This window comes from Ranitomeya imitator, chromosome 1 (assembly GCF_032444005.1).
Source record: "Ranitomeya imitator isolate aRanImi1 chromosome 1, aRanImi1.pri, whole genome shotgun sequence".
Lineage (NCBI taxonomy): Eukaryota > Metazoa > Chordata > Amphibia > Anura > Dendrobatidae > Ranitomeya > Ranitomeya imitator.
In genome coordinates, this window is record NC_091282.1 from 224,869,418 (window position 1) to 224,890,083 (window position 20,666).

General features: G+C 43.6%; 1 protein-coding gene across 1 annotated transcript in view; it reads right to left on the minus strand.

Annotated features, from left to right (window-relative positions):
- Window positions 1-20,666, minus strand: part of LOC138666094 (golgin subfamily A member 6-like protein 22) — a 190,631-nt gene that overhangs the window by 160,898 nt on the left and 9,067 nt on the right. The window lies entirely within an intron of this gene.

Here is a 20,666-nt window from a genome sequence, read left to right on the forward strand (position 1 = left end):
AATAAACATGGAAGGTCCTGCTCATCGCTTTTGGTTACAATCTTCAGTGCGAGAGCGATCCCTGCGAGATCCCATGACACTTGCTCCTGCAGCCTGGCAGTAGGACAAGGGTGACGATCAGTTTAGCGGCGCTACAGCGCAGACTTCTGTCGTACTGCTGGTTATCAGCAGAAATCGCTAATAGGAGAGATTTAGAAAAATTATTACACAGCAGAGTCCGGAACTATAATTAGTTTCCTGATAAACTGGAGGAACGCTTAATTTTGTAAACTGGACCACAGCAGTGATAAAGGCACTATACTTTTTTAGCTTTATTAGTTCCCCTAGTGACTAATTATAAAGGTGCTTTCCACATGTTTAGCCACATGTCAGCCATTTATCAAAAGTAGGAACCGCTCAGTCTCCACATAGGCGGGTATTTCAGTGTTTGGACCAACCACCAATCACAGGTTTGTGGCATACTTAAAGAATATACCCCAACAATGAATAAGGGTAAAACCACGGAGTTTTGTCTTCAGACAGATCCCCTCCTACTAACAGAATACACATGGGACGTCTAATGGCACAAACAGGAAAGTTAGTTACCAAATCTTACCTTCTGATCCTACAGAAATTTTTAAGAAAAAATTGGATCGACTACTTGTCTCGGCGAAAAACAATCAGATATTGGACAACAGGGAGATTAAAGGGAACCTGTCACCCCGTTTTTTCAGATTGAGATAAAAATACTGTTAAATAGGGCCTGCGCTGTGCGTTACAATAGTGTATGTAGTGTACCCTGATTCCCCACCTATGCTGCGAAATACATTACCAAAGTCGCCGTTTTCACCTGTTAATCAGGCTGGTCAGGTCGGGTGGGCGTGGTGACATCACTGTTTCTTCCCCAGCTTTCCGTTGGTGGCGTAGTGGTGTGCGCATGTCCAAGTGCCGAATCCACTGCGCGCAGGTGAAGAAAAAGCGCGCGATCTGCGCTATTACCCTTGTCATCAGTGGGGGCGGCCATCTTCCTGAGGCTGCACGTGCGCAGATGGAGTGCTCTGCTGCACGGGGCTTCAGGAAAATGGCCGCGGGATGCCGCGCGTGCGCAGATGGAGATCGCGGCGGCCATTTCCTGAAGCAGAGATGCAAACTCGGCTTTTTCGCAGCATAGGTGGGGAATCAAGGTCATTACATACACTATTGTAACGCACAGCGCAGGCCCTATTTAACAGTATTTTTATCTCAATCTGAAAAATCGGGGTGACAGGTTCCCTTTAAGTTTTTAACCACAGCCTCCCCCATTGTCCCGACTCTATACCTACTTCCAAAGATTCACAAATCCATCTATGAACCACCAGGTAGGCCAATAGTGTCTGGCATTGGCAGCCTCTATCAGAGACCTTGTATTTACCTGGATCATTTGATCATTTTTTACAACCGTTTGTTGTTCATCTAGGGTTCTATGTCCAAGTTACTTCACATCTGATTAGACAACTGCAGGATTTGACTGTCCCGGATAATACCATTCTTGTCAGAATGGACATCGCATCACTCTACACTTGCATTAGCCACAAATTGGGGGTCGAGGCAGTATCATTTTTTCTCAACCAACAAGTAACAGGTGATCGCAGGCATCAATTTTTTGTGGTGGATTTGCTCTCATTCGTTCTCTCAACAGTTATTTTGTTTTCGACAGGGTATTCTACAAACACATCTCCGGCACTGCAATGGGCGCACGCTGTGCTCCCTCTTACGCCAACCTTTTCATGGGTTGGTGGGAGGAGACACAGGTGCGCCCACTGCGTGTTTTTCAAACACATGTTTTTCGTTGGTTCTGTTATATCGACGACCTGTTGGTCCTTTGGACAGGGTCGGAAGAGGACTGCATGGATTTTATATCTAAGCTGAACAATAACAAATTTAAAATTTCTTTAACAGCTTCTCTTTCCACAACCACGGTGGACTTCTTGGATTTGAAGATAGTAAAAGTTGGTTGTCGAATTGAGACCAAGATTTATCGAAAAGCAACTGCCACCAACAATTTGCTTCATTACTCAAGCTTCCATCCCTCACACTTGCGAAGAAATCTTCCCAAGGGTCAATTTTTACAGGTAAGGCGCAACTGTAGTAAGGACACTGATTTTCGAGAGGGAGCCCTAGAGCTCACTGCCCGTCTATCCAATAGAGGGTATCCATGTAGAATCATATCGGATGCCTTTCAGTATTCCCAGAAGAGTGATAGGCAGAGCCTCTTAGGCTAGGTTAACATTGCGTTAGTGCAGTCTGTTCAACGCATACGTTAAACGGACTGCGCTAACGCAAGTGCCGACTTTGCCCAGTGCTAGCGCAGATGGAGCATCTGCTAGCTCCATCTGCCCAAGCAGTGACGGACCCGGAAACGCTGCAGCCAGTGTCTCGGGTCCATCACTCAAATGACGGCACATCGCTAGCGCACGCCCACTGTGGGCATGCGCTAGCGATACGTCCGACATTGCATTCAATGGCGGCGTTAACGGACTACGTTACACCGCGTTATGCCGCGGTGTAATGAAGTCCGTTTAACGGTGTCACTGAACGCAATGTGAACCCAGCCTTACAACCAAAAGTGAGGGAGAACATTTCATCAACAAATTTAATCACAGTTTACAATAACCAGTGGCAGGATATCTATGGGATTTTAGAGAGACATTGGGGTATCTTGTTAAATGAGCCAAAGCTTAGATCCCATTTATCTGACAAGCCCAAGATTATTGCTATAAGAGCCAAAAATCTTTAGGATCATCTTACCACTAGTCATTTTAGAAGGCCAACCATGAGACTGTCATTCCCCCCATATTTAGGGAATTTCATACAACAAGGATAATAAATTAATCAGTGCATCATTTTTTCAAAAAATATATTTGTGGGTTATTTGGCCCATTATATTTTCATAGTAATATTCAGTCAAAAAGGCATAGAGTTACGCTTTGATATCTGTATTCAATGGCCATTTAAGTCTAATGTGCTCGTTTTCGCTCGTTTGTTATTTGCTAAGCAGCTAAAGGCTAGGCAAGCATCAGTATGGGAGACAGGATGGGACTTTGCTCTTCAAACACAGTATTATATTGCTTTTTTCTTTTGTATTTTTATACATTACTAGATGATGGCCCGATTCTAACGCATCGGGTATTCTAGAATATGTATTTATGTATGTATATAGCAGCCACATAGTATATAGCACAGGCCACGTAGTATATAGCAGCCATGTAGTATATAGCAGACAAATACTACGTGGCCTGTGCTATATACTATGTGGCTGCTATATACATACATATTGTAGAATACCCGATGCGTTAATACAGGCCACGCAATATATAACAGTAGCCACGCAGTATATAACACAGCCACGTACTATATAACACAGCCCACGCAGTATATAGCAGCCACACAGTATATAACACAGGTGACGCAGTATATAACACAGGCCACGCAGTATATAGCACTGGCCACGTAATATATAGCACAGCCCACGCAGTATATAGCAGCCACGTAGTATATAACACTGCCCACGCAGTATATAACAGTGGCCACGTAGTATATAGCATGCAGTATAGAACATAGCCCACGTAGTATATAGCACAGCCACAAAGTATATAACACTGCCCACATAGTATATAACACTGCCTATGTAGTATATAGCAGCCACGTGGTATCTAACACAGCCCACATAGTATACAGCAGTGTGGGCACCATATCCCTGTTAAAAAAATAATTAAAATAAAAAATAGTTATATACTCACCCCTGGGATCCAGCGAAGCTCCGGCTATACACGCACAGCTGCCGCCATCTTCTGTTCACAGGATGCATTGCAAAATTACCCAGATGACTTAGCGATCTCACGAGACTACTAAGTCTTCTGGGTAACTTCGCAATGCATCGCCGGGAACGGAAGATGGTGGCAGGCACGTGCGGCTTGGCGGACTACGGAGGGTGAGAATAGCAGGTTTTTTGTTTTTTTATTATTTTTAACATTAGATTATTTTACTATTGATGCCGTATAGGCAGCATCAATAGTAAAAAATTGGGGACACACAGGGTTAATAGCAGCAGTTAAGGAGTGCGTTACCCGCGGCATAACGCGTTCCATTACCGCCGGCATTAACCCTGTGTGAGCGGTGACTGGAGGGGAGTATGCGGGCGCTGGGGACTGACTGCGGTGAGCAAGGAGCAGCCATTTTCTTCCGGACTATGCCTGTCGCTGATTGGTCGTGGCTGTTTTGCCGCGACCAATCAGCGACTTGGATTTCCATGACAGACAGAGGCCGCGACCAATGAATATCCGTGACAGACAGAAGGACAGACGGAAGTGACCCTTAGACAATTATATAGTAGATACTTTTTTCATATTATAATAAACAATGAATAAGAATGTAATATAATAGCTTTGTCTCTCCTTTGCTTACTATCGCTATTCCTCAAGGTTTCTAAGTCTAACCACCATGCTCTATCTCCACCATCTATGCAGCTGCATTTTCTGGTTTGGTGTGTATGTTGTATGATGTGAATGGGAGGTAACGGTACCTGTGCTTTGATTGTGTGTACGCGCACCTTTCTTTTACCAGCGCACTTACTTTCATCTTTAGCGCGCCCCTCTCCACCAATTGGGTTTTCTAATGCGTACGCACGCGCTGTGTTCTTGCTGTGCTGCATTATTTCTGGCCCCATTGCGCCTGTGCACGATCTGTTTTCTTCACGCATGCGCCATGTGGCTCGCACTTTCTGCGCATGCGCGTGTTCGCAGCACATTTTTGCTGCTTTGTCTCAGTCTGGAGCAGGGACAAGATGGCTGCGTCCCTGCATCTCTCTGTGCACCTGATTGGTATCAGCCTTTTGAACAGGTGCTTGCCCTCTAAAAATCACTGTGAGTACGTATATATACTTGCTGGGAATCCAGCACAGTATGCTATTTCTCCCTGAGGAAGCCGCCTGTTTTGTGGCGATACGCGTGGTATCCTATCCCGCACCTGTCCTTTCTCCCCCCCCCCCCCTCCCCTTTGCTCATGCTGGCTCCGTCTCCAATATCTGGACTCTGGGTATCTGGGTTTATTTATCTCCATCTGCTTTCCTATCGTTCATTGTGCATTGCAATTTCCTTGCAAGGATGTTATTTAACATCTTTCTGCACCCATACGGTACTGTGATATCGGTTTAGGCATATAGATTTTCCATCGGCACACTGTCTGGATATATGCATATTGAGATCAGCATGGTACATTACATAGGAGCCAGTCTTTGTATTTTCCACATATTTTGCACGTTTGCAATTTTTGCACATCATTTGCATATTGTTTTCTGTGTGAAAAATAAGGAAAGGGGGGGGGGGAGAGGGACTCTGGCTGCTAGTCATCATTGCCCCTATACTAGGGTATGGTTTCTTGTATAGGTATCTGTTTGTATTTTAGTGTTTTTAATTGTAGTTTGTGCTGTGTATTCCCACCAATAAAGTTTTTTGACTCTTATATTATCTGAGGTGTTCCCAGTATACGGGCATGATCTTTTTTCTATGTGTTTTCATGTTGCTTCCAAGCCCATGGTGAACTCTCTGGCTGGCTAATCAGTGTGTGGTGCCCTCCGCATTTCTTATCAGGAAAGTTAGTCTCATAATCGGGCTAAAACAAAAGTGCCATCCAGGTGTGTCATCCATACGTGTCATCCATGTGTGCCATCCATACACATAGTAACATAGTTAGCAAGGCCGAAAAAAAAACATTTGTCCATCCAGTTCAGCCTATATTCTGTCAGAATAAATCCCCAGATCTACGTCCTTCTAAAGATCCTAATAACTATAAGATACAATATTGTTACGCTCCAGAAAGACATCCAGGCCTCTCTTGAACCCCTCGACTGAGTTCGCCATCACGGCCACCTCAGGCAAGGAATTCTAGATTCTCACTGCTCTAACAGTAAAGAATCCTCTTCTATGTTGGTGGAAAAACCTTCTCTCCTCCAGACGCAAAGAATGCCCCCTTGTGCCCGTCACCTTCCTTGGTATAAAAGGATCCTCTGAGAAATACAGTGGGGCAAAAAAGTATTTAGTCAGTCAGCAATAGTGCAAGTTCCACCACTTAAAAAGATGAGAGGCGTCTGTAATTTACATCATAGGTAGACCTCAACTATGGGAGACAAACTGAGAAAAAAAAATCCAGAAAATCACATTGTCTGTTTTTTTAACATTTTATTTGCATATTATGGTGGAAAATAAGTATTTGGTCAGAAACAAACAATCAAGATTTCTGGCTCTCACAGACCTGTAACTTCTTCTTTAAGAGTCTCATCTTTCCTCCACTCATTACCTGTAGTAATGGCACCTGTTTAAACTTGTTATCAGTATAAAAAGACACCTGTGCACACCCTCAAACAGTCTGACTCCAAACTCCACTATGGTGAAGACCAAAGAGCTGTCAAAGGACACCAGAAACAAAATTGTAGCCCTGCACCAGGCTGGGAAGACTGAATCTGCAATAGCCAACCAGCTTGGAGTGAAGAAATCAACAGTGGGAGCAATAATTAGAAAATGGAAGACATACAAGACCACTGATAATCTCCCTCGATCTGGGGCTCCACGCAAAATCCCACCCCGTGGGGTCAGAATGATCACAAGAACGGTGAGCAAAAATCCCAGAACCACGCGGGGGGACCTAGTGAATGAACTGCAGAGAGCTGGGACCAATGTAACAAGGCCTACCATAAGTAACACACTACGCCACCATGGACTCAGATCCTGCAGTGCCAGACGTGTCCCACTGCTTAAGCCAATACATGTCCGGGCCCGTCTGAAGTTTGCTACAGAGCATTTGGATGATTCAGAGGAGTTTTGGGAGAATGTCCTATGGTCTGATGAAACCAAACTGGAACTGTTTGGTAGAAACACAACTTGTCGTGTTTGGAGGAAAAAGAATACTGAGTTGCATCCATCAAACACCATAGCTACTGTAAAGCATGGTGGTGGAAACATCATGCTTTGGGGTTGTTTCTCTGCAAAGGGGCCAGGACGACTGATCCGGATACATGAAAGAATGAATGGGGCCATGTATCGTGAGATTTTGAGTGCAAACCTCCTTCCATCAGCAAGGGCATTGAAGATGAAACGTGGCTGGGTCTTTCAACATGACAATGATCCAAAGCACACCGCCAGGGCAACGAAGGAGTGGCTTCGTAAGAAGCATTTCAAGGTCCTGGAGTGGCCTAGCCAGTCTCCAGATCTCTACCCTATAGAAAACCTTTGGAGGGAGTTGAAAATCCGTGTTGCCAAGCGAAAAGCCAAAAACATCACTGCTCTAGAGGAGATCTGCATGGAGGAATGGGCCAACATACCAACAACAGTGTGTGGCAACCTTGTGAAGACTTACAGAAAACGTTTGACCTCTGTCATTGCCAACAAAGGATATGTTACAAAGTATTGAGATGACATTTTTTTTCTGACCAAATACTTATTTTCCACCATAATATGCAAATAGATTGTTAAAAAAACAGACAATGTGATTTTCTGGATTTTTTTTTCTCAGTTTGTCTCCCATAGTTGAGGTCTACCTATGATGTAAATTACAGACGCCTCTCATCTTTTTAAGTGGTGGAACTTGCACTATTGCTGACTGACTAAATACTTTTTTGCCCCACTGTATGTGTATTGTCTCCTTATATACTTATACACAGTTATTAGTTCACCCCTCAGTCATCTTTTTTCTAAACTAAATAATCCTAATTTTGCTAATCTCTCTGGGTATTGTAGTTCCCCCATCCCCTTTATTAATTTTGTTGCCCTCCTTTGCACTCGCTCTAGTTCTATTATATCCTTCCTGAGCACCGGTGCCCAAAACTGTACACAGTACTCCATGTGCGGTCTAACCAGGAATTTGTACAGAGACAGTATAATGCTCTCATCATGTGTATCCAGACCTTTTAATGCACACCATGATCCTGTTTGCCTTGGCAGCTGCTGCCTGGCACTGGCTGCTCCAGGTAAGTTTATCATTAACTAGGATCCCCAAGTCCTTCTCCTTGTCAGATTTACCCAGTGGTTTCACATTCAGTGTGTAATGGTGATATTGATTCCTTCTTCCCATGTGTATAACCTTACATTTATCATTGTTAAACCTCATCTGCCACCTCGGCCCAAGTTTCCAACTTATCCAGCAGAATACTAGATCTTCTCTTGTATTGACTGATTTACATAGTTTTGTATTATCTGCAAATATCAATATTTTACTGTGTAAACCTTCTACCAGATCGTTAATAAATATGTTGAAGAGAATAGGTTCCAACACCGACCCCTGCGGTACCCCATTGGTCACAGCGACCCAGTTAGAGACTATACCATTTATAACCACCCTCTGCTTTCTATCACTAAGCCAGTTACTTACCCATTTACACACATTTGCCCCCACACCAAGCATTCTCATTTTGTGTACCAACCTCTTGTGTGGCACGGTATCAAACGCTTTGGAAAAATCGAGATATACCACGTCCAATGACTCAACGTGGTCCAGTCTATAGCTTACCTCTTCATAAAAACTGATTAGATTGGTGTGACAGCAGTGAATCCTCATAAACCCATGCTGATATGGAGTTAAACAGTTATTCTCATTGAAATAATCCAGATTAGTGTTTCTTAAAGCCAGAAAGTTGACATTTGAAATGACTTTAGTTTTTTGCCATGTCTGTGATTTGCTTTTTTTCTACAAAATTAAACAACTGAATGAACATCCTCCAAGGCCGGTGATTCCATAATTTTAGCCAGGGGTTGTACTTGGAGGGAAAAATAGTAACAAAATTCTCATTGGGGTCTGTTACAAACCCCCAAATATAACAGAAATCATGAAAAGTCTACTACTAAGGCAGATAGATGAAGCTGCAACTCATAATGGGGTCCTTGTTATGGGGGACTTTAACGTCCCGGATATTAACTGGGAAACAGAGACCTGTTAGCCTATGTGCACACGTTCAGGATTTCTTGCAGAAATTTCCTGAGAAAAAACAGAAATTTTCTGCAAGAAATCTGCATGTGTTTTTTTGCGCGTTTTTACCGCGTTTTTGGTGCGTTTTTTTGCGGATTTTTCCGGACATTTTCCAATGCATTATATAGTGGGAAATCCGCAAAAAATCCGCAAAATTAATGAACATGCTGCGTTTTTTTACCGCGATGCGCAAGTGCACAAAAATTGCGGAATGCATTCTAAATGATGGGATGCATAATGTATGCTGTTTTTTAGCGGTTTTATAGCGTTTTTATAGCGGAAAAACGTGAAAAAAATGTAAAAAAATCAGCAACATGTGCACACAGACTTAAACCCATAATGGCAACTGGTTTCTGTGCTAATAACCAAGAAAAATTTCCGTGTATACTCGAGTATAAGCCAACCCGAGTATAAGCCGACCCCCTTAACCCTTTTACCCCCAAGGGTGGTTTGCACGTTAATGACCGGGCCAGTTTTTACAATTCTGACCACTGTCCCTTTATGAGGTTATAACTCTGGAACGCTTCAACGGATCCCAGTGATTCTGACATTGTTTTCTCGTGACATATTGTACTTCATGATAGTGGTAAAAATTATTTGATAGTACCTGCATTTATTTGTGAAAAAAACGGAAATTTGGCGAAAATTATGAAAATTTTGCAATTTTCCAACTTTGAATTTTTATGCAATTAAATCACAGAGATATGTCACACAAAATACTTAATAAGTAACATTTCCCACATGTCTACTTTACATCAGCACAATTTTGGAACCAAAATTTTTTTTTGTTAGGGAGTTATAAGGGTTAAAAGTTGACCAGCAATTTCTCATTTTTACAGCACCATATTTTTTAAGGACCACATCTCATTTGAAGTCATTTTGAGGGGTCTATATGATAGAAAATACGCAAGTGTGACACCATTCTAAAAACTGCACCCCTCAAGGTGCTCAAAACCATATTCAAGAAGTTTATTAACCCTTCTGGTGCTTCACAGGAATTTTTGGAATGTTTAAATAAAAATGAACATTTAACTTTTTTTTCACAAAAAATTTACTTCAGCTCCAATTTGTTTTATTTTACCAAGGGTAACAGGAGAAAATGGACCCCAAAAGTTGTTGCACACCGATACCCCATATGTGGGGGTAAACCACTGTTTGGGCGCATGGGAGAGCTCAGAAGGGAAGGAGCGCCGTTTGACTTTTCAATGCAAAATTGACAGGAATGGAGATGGGACGCCATGTTGCGTTTGGAGAGCCACTGATGTGCCTAAACATTGAAACCCCCCACAAGTGACACCATTTTGGAAAGTAGACCCCCTAAGGAACTTATCTAGATGTGTTTTGAGCGCTTTGACCCACCAAGGACTTCACAGAAGTTTATAATGCAGAGCCGTAAAAATAAACAAAAATTTTTTCCCACAAAAATTATTTTTTTAGCCCCCAGTTTTGTATTTTCCCGAGGGTAACAGGAGAAATTGGACCCCAAAATTTGTTACCCAATTTGTCCTAAGTGCGATGATACACCACATGTGGGGGGAACCACTGTTTGGGCGCATGGGAGGGCTCAAAAGGGAAGGAACACCATTTGGAATGCAGACTTAGATGGAATGGTCTGCAGGTGTCACATTGCGTTTGCAGAGCCCCTAATGTACCTAAACAGTAGAAACCCCCCACAAGTGACACCATTTTGGAAACTAGACCCCCTAAGGAACTCATCTAGATGTGTTGTGAGAGCTTTGAACCCCCAAGTGTTTCACTACAGTTTGTAACGCAGAGCCGTGAAAATAAAAAAAAATAAAAACTTTCCCCCGAAAATTATTTTTTAGCCCCCAGTTTTGTATTTTCCCGAGGGTAAGAGGAGAAATTGTTGTCCAATTGGTCCTGAGTACGCTGATATCCCATATGTGGGGGGGAACCACCGTTTGGGCGCATGGGAGGGCTCGGAAGGGAAGGAGCGCCATTTGGAATGCAGACTTAGATGGAATGGTCTGCAGCCGTCACATTGCGTTTGCAGAGCCCCTAATGTACCTAAACAGTAGAAACCCCCCACAAGTGACCCCATATTGGAAACTAGACCCCCCTGGGAACTTATCTAGATGTGTTGTGAGAACTTTGAACCCCCAAGTGTTTCACTACAGTTTATGACGCAAGGCCGTGAAAATAAAAAATCCTTTTTTTTTCCCACAAAAATTATTTTTTAGCCCCCAGTTTTGTATTTTCCCAAGGGTAACAGGAGAAATTGGACCCCAAAAGTTGTTGTCCTATTTGTCCTGAGTACGCTGATACCCCATATGTTGGGGTAAACCCCTGTTTGGGCACACGGGAGAGCTCGGAAGGGAAGGAGCACTGTTTTACTTTTTCAACGCAGAATTGACTGGAATTGAGATCGGACGCCATGTCGCGTTTGGAGAGCCCCTGATGTGTCTAAGCAGTGGAAACCCCCCAATTATAACTGATACCCTAATCCAAACATACCCCTAACCCTAATCCCAACAGTAACCCTAACCACACCTCTAACCCTGACACACCCCTAACCCTAATCCCAACCCTATTCCCAACTGTAAATGTAATCTAAACCCTAACCGTAACTTTAGCCCCAACCCTAACCCTAACTTTAGCCCCAACCCTAACTGTAGCCCTAACCCTAACCCTAGCCATAACCCTAACCCTAACCCTAGCCCTAACCCTAACCCTAACTTTAGCCCCAACCCTAACTGTAGCCTTAACCCTAACCCTAGCCCTAACCCTAGCCCTAATGGGAAAATGGAAATAAATACATTTTTTTAATTTTTCCCTAACTAAGGGGGTGATGAAGGGGGGTTTGATTTACTTTTATAGCGGATTTTTATGATTGGCAGCCATCACACACTGAAAGACGCTTTTTATTGCAAAAAATATTTTTTGCATTACCACATTTTGAGAGCTATAATTTTTCCATATTTTGGTCCACAGAGTCATGTGAGGTCTTAGAAAAAAAATAATTATTTTTGCATCGCTTTATTCTCAGGACTATAACTTTTTTATTTTTTTGCTGATGATGCTGTATGGCGGCTCGTTTTTTGCGGGACAAGATGACGTTTTCAGCGGTACCATGGTTATTTATATCTGTCTTTTTGATCGCGTGTTATTCCACTTTTTGTTCGGCGGTATGATGATAAAGCATTGTTTTTTGCCTCGGTTTTTTTTTTTTTCTTACGGTGTTTACTGAAGGGGTTAACTAGTGGGCCAGTTTTATAGGTGGGTGTTGTGAATTCTGTGGCAGAGCTCCCTCCTGTGGTCACAAGTGGTACTTCGGCTGATTCTCTCTGTGAGCTTCTGTTGGTGGAGGGAAGTGGTACTGCGGCTCCTGAGTTTCCTCCCTCAGGTGATCTGGTGAGGTCGTTAGGTGCTTCTCTACTTAACTCCACCTAATGCTTTGATCCTGGCTTCCTGTCAATGTTCCAGTGTTGGACTTGTTTTTCCCTGGATCATTCCTGTGGCCTGCTGCTCTGCATAGCTAAGTTCTTCTTTGCTATTTGTTTGCTATTTTTTCTGTCCAGCTTGTCTAATTTGTTGCTGGAAGCTCTGGGACGCAAAGGGTGTACCTCCGTGCCGTTAGTTCGGTACGAAGGGTCTTTTTGCCCCCTTTGCGTGGTTTTCTTTAGGGTTTTGTGTAGACCGCAAAGTTACCTTTTCTATCCTCGATCTGTTAAGAAAGTCGGGCCTCACTTTGCTGAATCTATTTCATCTCTACGTTTGTCTTTTCATCTTAACTCACAGTCATTATATGTGGGGGGCTGCCTTTTCCTTTGGGGTATTTCTCTGAGGCAAGGTAGGCTTATTTTCTATCTTCAGGCTAGTTAGTTTCTCAGGCTGTGCCGAGTTGCATAGGCAGAGTTAGGCGCAATCCACGGCTGCCTCTAGTGTTGTTTGGAGAGGATTAGGGATTGCGGTCTGCAGAGTTCCCACGTCTCAGAGCTCGTTCTATGATTTTGGGTTATTGTCAGATCACTGTATGTGCTCTGACCGCTATGTCCATTGTAGTACTGAATTGCCTTTCATAACAGGTGGGGTCGTTACGGACGCGGCAATACTAAATATGTATACTTTTATTGTTTTTTTTTATTTAGATAAAGAAATGTATTTATGGGAATCATTTTTTTTTTCATTATTTAGGAATATTTTTTTACATTTTTTTTTACACATTTGGAAATTTTTTTTAAACTTTTTTACTTTGTCCCGGGGGGGACATCACAGATCGGTGATCTGACAGTTTGCACAGCGATCTGTCTCAGAGCACTGCAGGCTTCACAGTGCCTGCTCTGAGCAGGCTCTGTGAAGCCACCTCCCTCCCTGCAGGACCCGGATGCCGCGGCCATCTTGGATCCGGGCCTGCTACAGGGAGGGAGGGAAGCTGCGTTGCTGCGGGAAGCCCGCAGGGAGCCCCCTCCCTGCGTGATGCTTTCCTGTACCGCCGGCACATCGCGATCATGTTTGATCGCGGTGTGCCGGGGGTTAATGTGCTGGGAGCGGTTCGTGACCGCTCCTGGCACATAGTGCTGGATGTCAGCTGCGATAGGCAGCTGACACCCGGCCGCGATCGGTCGCGCTCCCCCCGTGAGCGCTGCCGATCGCGTATGACGTACTATCCCGTCGGTGGTCATAGGGGCCCACCCCACCTCGACGGGATAGTACGTCTAATGTCAGAAAGGGGTTAATTTTGCCACAAAAAACTGGGAAAACTTAATGACTCGAGTATAAGCCTACGGTGGAAAATGCAGCAGCTACTGGTAAATTTCAAAAATAAAAATAGATACCAATAAAAGTAAAATTAATTGAGACATCAGTAGGTTAAGTGTTTTTGAATATCCATATTGAATCAGGAGCCCCATATAATGCTCCATAAAGTTTATGATGGGCCCCATATTAAAATATGCCCCATATAATGCTGCCCAAATGTGCATTATGGCCCCATATGATGCTCCATACAGATAACTGCCCCATATAATGCTGCACATGGCCACATAAGATGCTCCATACAGATATTTGCCCCGTATAATGCTCCACAAATGTTGATTATGACCCCATAAGATGCTCCATACAGATATTTGCCCCCATATCATGCTGCACATGGCCCCATACAGACGCCCCATACAGATATTTGCCCCATATCATGCTGCACATGGCCACATAAGATGCTCCATATAGATATTTGCCCCATATAATGTTGCTGCGATTAAAAAAATAAAAAAATTACATACTCACCTCTCAGGCCCCCAGCACTTGCTATACTCACCTTTCCCGTTCCACCGCTGACCGCCGCTGTGTCTTCCCATCTGCGCCGACGTTCAGGAAGAGGGCAGCGCTCACTAATCACATCACCGCGCCCTCTGACCTGAGCGTCACTGTGGAAGACACAGCGGCGCCGGCGGTGGAACGAGGAGCAGGTGAGTATTGCGCACTGCCCCCGTTATACTTACCTGCTCCTGGCGCCGTCGTTGCACCTCTGTTCCCTGGCACCGCATTTTCTTCCTGTAGTGAGCAGTCACCGTTACCGCTCATTACAGTAATGAATATGTGGCTCCACCTCTATGGGAGGTGGAGCCGCATATTCATTACTGTAATGAGCGGTACCATGTGACCGCTCACTACAGGAAGAAGCTGCAGCGCTGGAAGAAGCAGGGACGTGCAGGGACCGCGCCAGGAGTAGGTAAGTATAATTAGACAGCCCCCCGCTCCCCCTCCCCTGCCGACCCCAGGGTATGACTCGAGTATAAGCCGAGAGGGGGACTTTCAGCCCAAAGTGGGCTGAAAATCTTGGCTTATACTCGAGTATATACAGTATCTTTGGTTCAATTGGTGCAGAATCCAACCAGAGGAACAGCACTTTTAGACCTAATACTATCTTAATACAGCTGACAAAATAACAAATCTGCAAGTCAGGCATCTAGGAAATAGCGACCACAATATTGTTCGGTTTCACTTGTCTTTCGCTAGGGGGACATGTCAGGGAGTCACAAAAACACTGAAGTTTGACCAGCTTAGGCTACTTTCACACATCAGGTTTTTGCCGTCAGGCATAATCCGGCAAGTTTTGAAAAAAACGGATCGGTTTTTTTCCCGCTGGATCCGTTTTTTTCTCATAGAGTTGTATTAGCGCCGGATTGCGCCTGATGGCCACACGTTTCATCCGTTTTTTGCCGGATCCGTTTAAAATTAGTTTTCTGGCGACCGGAGAAAACGTTCATAGGAACGTTTTTTCTGTCTAGCGAAAAAACGCCAAGCGACGGTTCCAGGGATAAACGGATGAAACTGACATGTGAAATGATGAATGCGGCCTCCAAATCCGGGTTTCCATGCATTCTCCATACAATCATGCAAAATTTCCTTTCTGGGGGTCTCTCTCTTCTCTCTTCTTTCTCGCGCTCTCTCTCTCTCTCCAGAACAAGAAGTCCAAACTCTATCCCCGGGTTCATTAAAAAAAAAAAAAAAACAGATCCAGCAAATAAACGGATCCGTTGCATCAGTTTTTCACGATTTGCAACGGATCCGTTTTTTTGCAAATTGCCGGATCCTGCCTGATGGCAAAAACCTGATGTGTGAAAGTAGCCTTAGAGATGCCCTTAAAAGAAATCAAGAACAAAAAATGTGGTAGTCAGTAATGGTTACTTTTTTAACCAAGCATAGGGGAAAAATTATGGAGTCGCTCAATTCTGAGGAAAAAATTATGGAATCATGAAAAACAAACACAAAAAAACACTCCAACACATCACTAGTATTTTGTTGCACCACCTCTGGCTATTATAACAGCTTGCAGGCTCTGAGGCATGGACTTAATGAGTGTCAAACAGTACTCTTCATCAGTCTGGCTCCAACTTTCTCTGATTGCTGTTGCCAGTTCAGCTTTGCAGGTTGGAGCCTTGTCATGGACCATTTTCTTCAACTTCCACCAAAGATTTTTAATTGGATTGAGATCCGGACTATTTGCAGGCCATGACATTGAGCTTATGTGTCTTTTTTCAAGGAATGTTTTCACAGTTTTTGCTCTATGGCAGGATGCATTATCATCTTGAAAAATGATTTCATCATCCCCAAACATCCTTTCAATTGATGGGATAAGAAAAGTGTCCAAAATATCAACATAAACTTGTGCATTTATTGAAGATGTAATGACAGCCATCTCTCCAGTGCCTTTACCTGACATGCATCCCCATATCATCAATGACTGTGGAAATTTGCATGTTCTCTTCAGGCAGTCATCTTTATAAATCTCATTGGAACGGCACCAAACAAAAGTTTCAGCATCATCACTTTGCCCAATGCAGATTCATGATTCATCACTGAATATGACTTTCATCCAGTCATCCACAGTCCACGATTGCTTTTCCTTAGCCCATTGTTACCTTGTTTTTTCTGTTTAGGTTGTAATGATGGCTTTCGTTTAGCTTTTCTGTACGTAAATCCCATTTCCTTTAGGCGTTTTCTTACAGTTCGGTCACAGACATTGACTCCAGTTTCCAAACATTTGTTTTTCATTTGGTTTGTTGTGCATTTCCTGTTTTGGAGACCTATTGCTTTAAGTTTCCGGTCTTGACGCTTTGATGTCTTCCTTGGTCTACCAGTATGTTTGCCTTTAACAACCTTCCCATGTTGTTTGTATTTGGTCCAGATTTTAGACACAGCTGACTGTGAACAACCAATATCTTTTGCAACATTGCGTGATGATTTACCCTCTTTTAAGAGTTTGATAATCCTCTCCTTTGTTTCAATTGACATCTCTTATGTTGGAGCCATGATTCATGTCAGTCCACTTGGTGCAACAGCTCTCCAAGGTGTGATCACTCCTGTTTAGATGCAGACTAACGAGCAGATCTAAATTGATGCAAATGTTATTTTGGGGTATGAAAATTTACAGGGTGATTCCATAATTTTTTCCTCAGAATTGAGTGACTCCATAATATTTCCCTAACGTTTGGTTAAAAAAAGTAACCATTTCTGACCACCATATTTTTTGTTCTTGATTTCTTTTAGTGTTTCTTAAAGCCAGAAAGTTGCCATTTAAAATGACTTTAGTTTTGTGCCATGTCTGTGATCTGCCCTGTTTTTTGCCCTGCAGATTTATCAAATTCGCTGCGGGAGAACCCGCAGAGGACCTACCTACGTGTGCACATAGCCTGTAAGTTAACTGCCCAGTCTTAGCTTTTATCTAACTATGTCTCGGTTATTCCCACTATGCCATAGTTACCTGTAGATATTTCTGCTTCTAGTTCTTCCATCTTGTTTGTCAGGCTTCTGGCATTTGCGAGCATGCAAGTTTAGAGGATTTTGTTTTGTTCCAATCTCCTCCCTATGGATTGCTTTTCTTACCTCCCTTCTGAGTATGTTGTCTTGGGTCTTTTTTGCAGCACCTCATATCCTTCATCAGTATATTTTCTGGCTTCATGTTCGTGTCTAACGTTTTACTTCCCGTCCCTTCTTCTTCTAGTTTAACGCCCTCCTGATGAGTGTAGCAAGTCTTCTGGCGAATGAGTGCTTCTTAGGTTTGTTGAGATGTAGTCCGTCTCTGGCGAGGAGTTCGTCATACAGGTAATTCACACCGTGGTCCAGGAATCCGAATCATTATTGTCTGCACCATCGTCTTAGCCAGTTATTTGCATCAAGGATCCTGTTCCATCTCCTGGTGCCATGCCCGTCTACTGGAAGGATAGAAGAAAAAAACTACTTGTGCATCCAGTTCCTTTACTTTCTTCCCCAACTATTCAAAGTCCTTGCATATTGTCGGTAGGTTCTTCCTTGCCGTGTCATTGGTGCCAACATGTATCAGAAGAAATGGGTGGACATCCTTGGAACTGATGAGCTTTGGTATCCTGTCACATCCTTGATCTTCGCACGTGGGAGGCAGCATACTTCTCTTGCGGTTATGTCTGGTCTGCAGATGGCTGCTTCAGTGCCTCTGAGATGGCACAGTGCCTCACGGATGGCACACACGGATGGCACACACGGATGGCACATATGGTGGGAGACTCACTGTCTCCCATCATATGTGCCATCCGTGTGTGCCATCCGTGTGTCATCCGTGTGTGCCATCCGTGTGTGCCATCCATGTGTGTCATCCATATATGCCATCCATATGTGTCATTCATATGTTCATATGTGCCATCCATACGATCACTTACGTAGCGTTAGTTTCATGGTCTTCATAAAAAACTAGTGCTTGTTTCTTAAAAAGCACAAACTGAAGAAGCTCCGAGGTCTCATGGACACGGCAGCACCAGAACACATTAGGGGACAGTCCAGGCGGGGGTGCGGCATGAAACCGCTGACCAGATCCCACCACAGAGGTTACATGTATGTTGCCCAGTCTAGATGATTTGGGCAGTTAGCAGAGAGCACTAGCTGATATGTATCCATGCACACAAAATTTAAAGCATGTCAATTAATGACACAGACTTTAATGGCGCATTTAAAGGGGTTGTCTGGACTTAGGCTACGTTCACATTTGCGTTGTGCGATGTTGCGTCGGAGACGCAACGCACAACGCAAACAAAAACGCAACAAAACGCACGCAAAAACGCTGCGTTTTGCGACGCATGCGTCCTTTTTTGCCGAAAAATGGACACAAAAAAAAATGCAACTTGCTGCGTCCTCTGCGCCCTACGCTTGCGGCAAAAAAACCGCATGTGTCGCAAAACGCAGCACAACGCATGTCCATGCGCCCCCCATGTTGAATATAGGGGCGCATGACACATGCGTCGCTCGACGCTGCGTCGCACAACGCTAATGTGAACGTAGCCTTAGAGTGACTACAGGCTTGTTGCCCATGTGTCTGCAGACTTATGAATCCTGACATTGCGCATACAGCACGCTGTGAGGATTTGCTGAGAGCCTCAGGTCCGTGACCACAAGTATGTCATTTGCATACATGCGGTCATATGCCAACTAGATGGAAGCAGCATCCTGAATGCAAGGGCACAACTAGTCAGAATGTGGCCAGAAGGATGCAAATCACATACTTATAGTCACATGACCCCATTTCCGCTGACAGTGAATACGCATAGTGCGCAGGAAGGGTGATGTGAAGAATTGAAAGTCTGCAATCAGAGAGAGACTGCCGACTTGTAGGCTAAGGCCAGACAACCCCTTTAACCCCTTTACCCCCAAGGGTGGTTTGCACGTTAATGACCGGGCCAATTTTTACAATTCTGACCACTGTCCCTTTATGAGGTTATAACTCTGGAACGCTTCAACGGATCCTGGTGATTCTGACACTGTTTTCTCGTGACATATTGTACTTCATGATAGTGGTAAAATTTCTTTGATAGTACCTGCGTTTATTTGTGAAAAAAACGGAAATTTGGCGAAAATTTTGAAAATTTCGCAATTTTCAAACTTTGAATTTTTATGCAATTAAATCACAGAGATATGTCACACAAAATACTTAATAAGTAACATTTCCCACATGTCTCCTTTACATCAGCATAATTTTGGAACCAAATTTTTTTTTTGTTAGGGAGTTATAAGGGTTAAAAGTTGACCAGCAATTTCTCATTTTTACAACACCATTTTTTTTTAGGGACCACATCTCATTTGAAGTCATTTTGAGGGGTCTATATGATAGAAAATACCCAAGTGTGACACCATTCTAAAAACTGCACCCCTCAAGGTGCTCAAAACCACATTCAAGAAGTTTATTAACCCTTCAGGTGTTTAATAGGAATTTTTGGAATGTTTAAATAAAAATGAACATTTAACTTTTTTACACAAAAAATTTACTTCAGCTCCAATTTGTTTTATTTTACTAAGGGTAACAGGAGAAAATGGACCCCAAAAGTTGTTGTCCAATTTGTCCTGAGTACGCTGATACCCCATATGTGGCAGTAAACCACTGTTTGGGCGCATGGGAGAGCTCGGAAGGGAAGGAGCGCCGTTTGACTTTTCAATGCAAAATTGACAGGAATTGAGATGGGACGCCATGTTGCGTTTGGAGAGCCACTGATGTGCCTAAACATTGAAACCCCCCACAAGTGACACCATTTTGGAAAGTAGACCCCCTAAGGAACTTATCTGGATGTGTGGTGAGCACTTTGACCCACCAAGGGCTTCACAGAAGTTTATAATGCAGAGCCATAAAAATAAAACAAAATTTTTTTCCCACAAAAATTATTTTTTAGCCCGCAGTTTTGTATTTTCCCTAGGGTAACAGGAGAAATTGGACCCCAAAAGTTGTTGTCCAATTTGTCCTGAGTACGATGATACCCCATATGTGGGGGGGAACCACCGTTTGGGCGCATGGGAGGGCTCGGAAGGGAAGGAGCGCCATTTGGAATGCAGACTTAGATGGAATGGTCTGCAGGCGTCACATTGCGTTTGCAGAGCCCCTAATGTACCTAAACAGTAGAAACCCCCCACAAGTGACACCATTTTGGAAAGTAGACCCCCTAAGGAACTCATCTTGATGTGTTGTGAGAGCTTTGAACCCCCAAGTATTTCACTACAGTTTATAACGCAGAGACGTGCAAATAAAAAATATTTTTTTTTCCACAAAAATTATATTTTAGCCCCCAGTTTTGTATTTTTCCAAGGTTAGCAGGAGAAATTGGACCGTAAATGTTGTTGTCCAATTTGTCCTGAGTACGCTGATACCCGATATGCGGGGGGGAACCACCGTTTGGGCGCATGGGAGGGCTCGGAAGGGAAGGAGCATCATTTGGAAT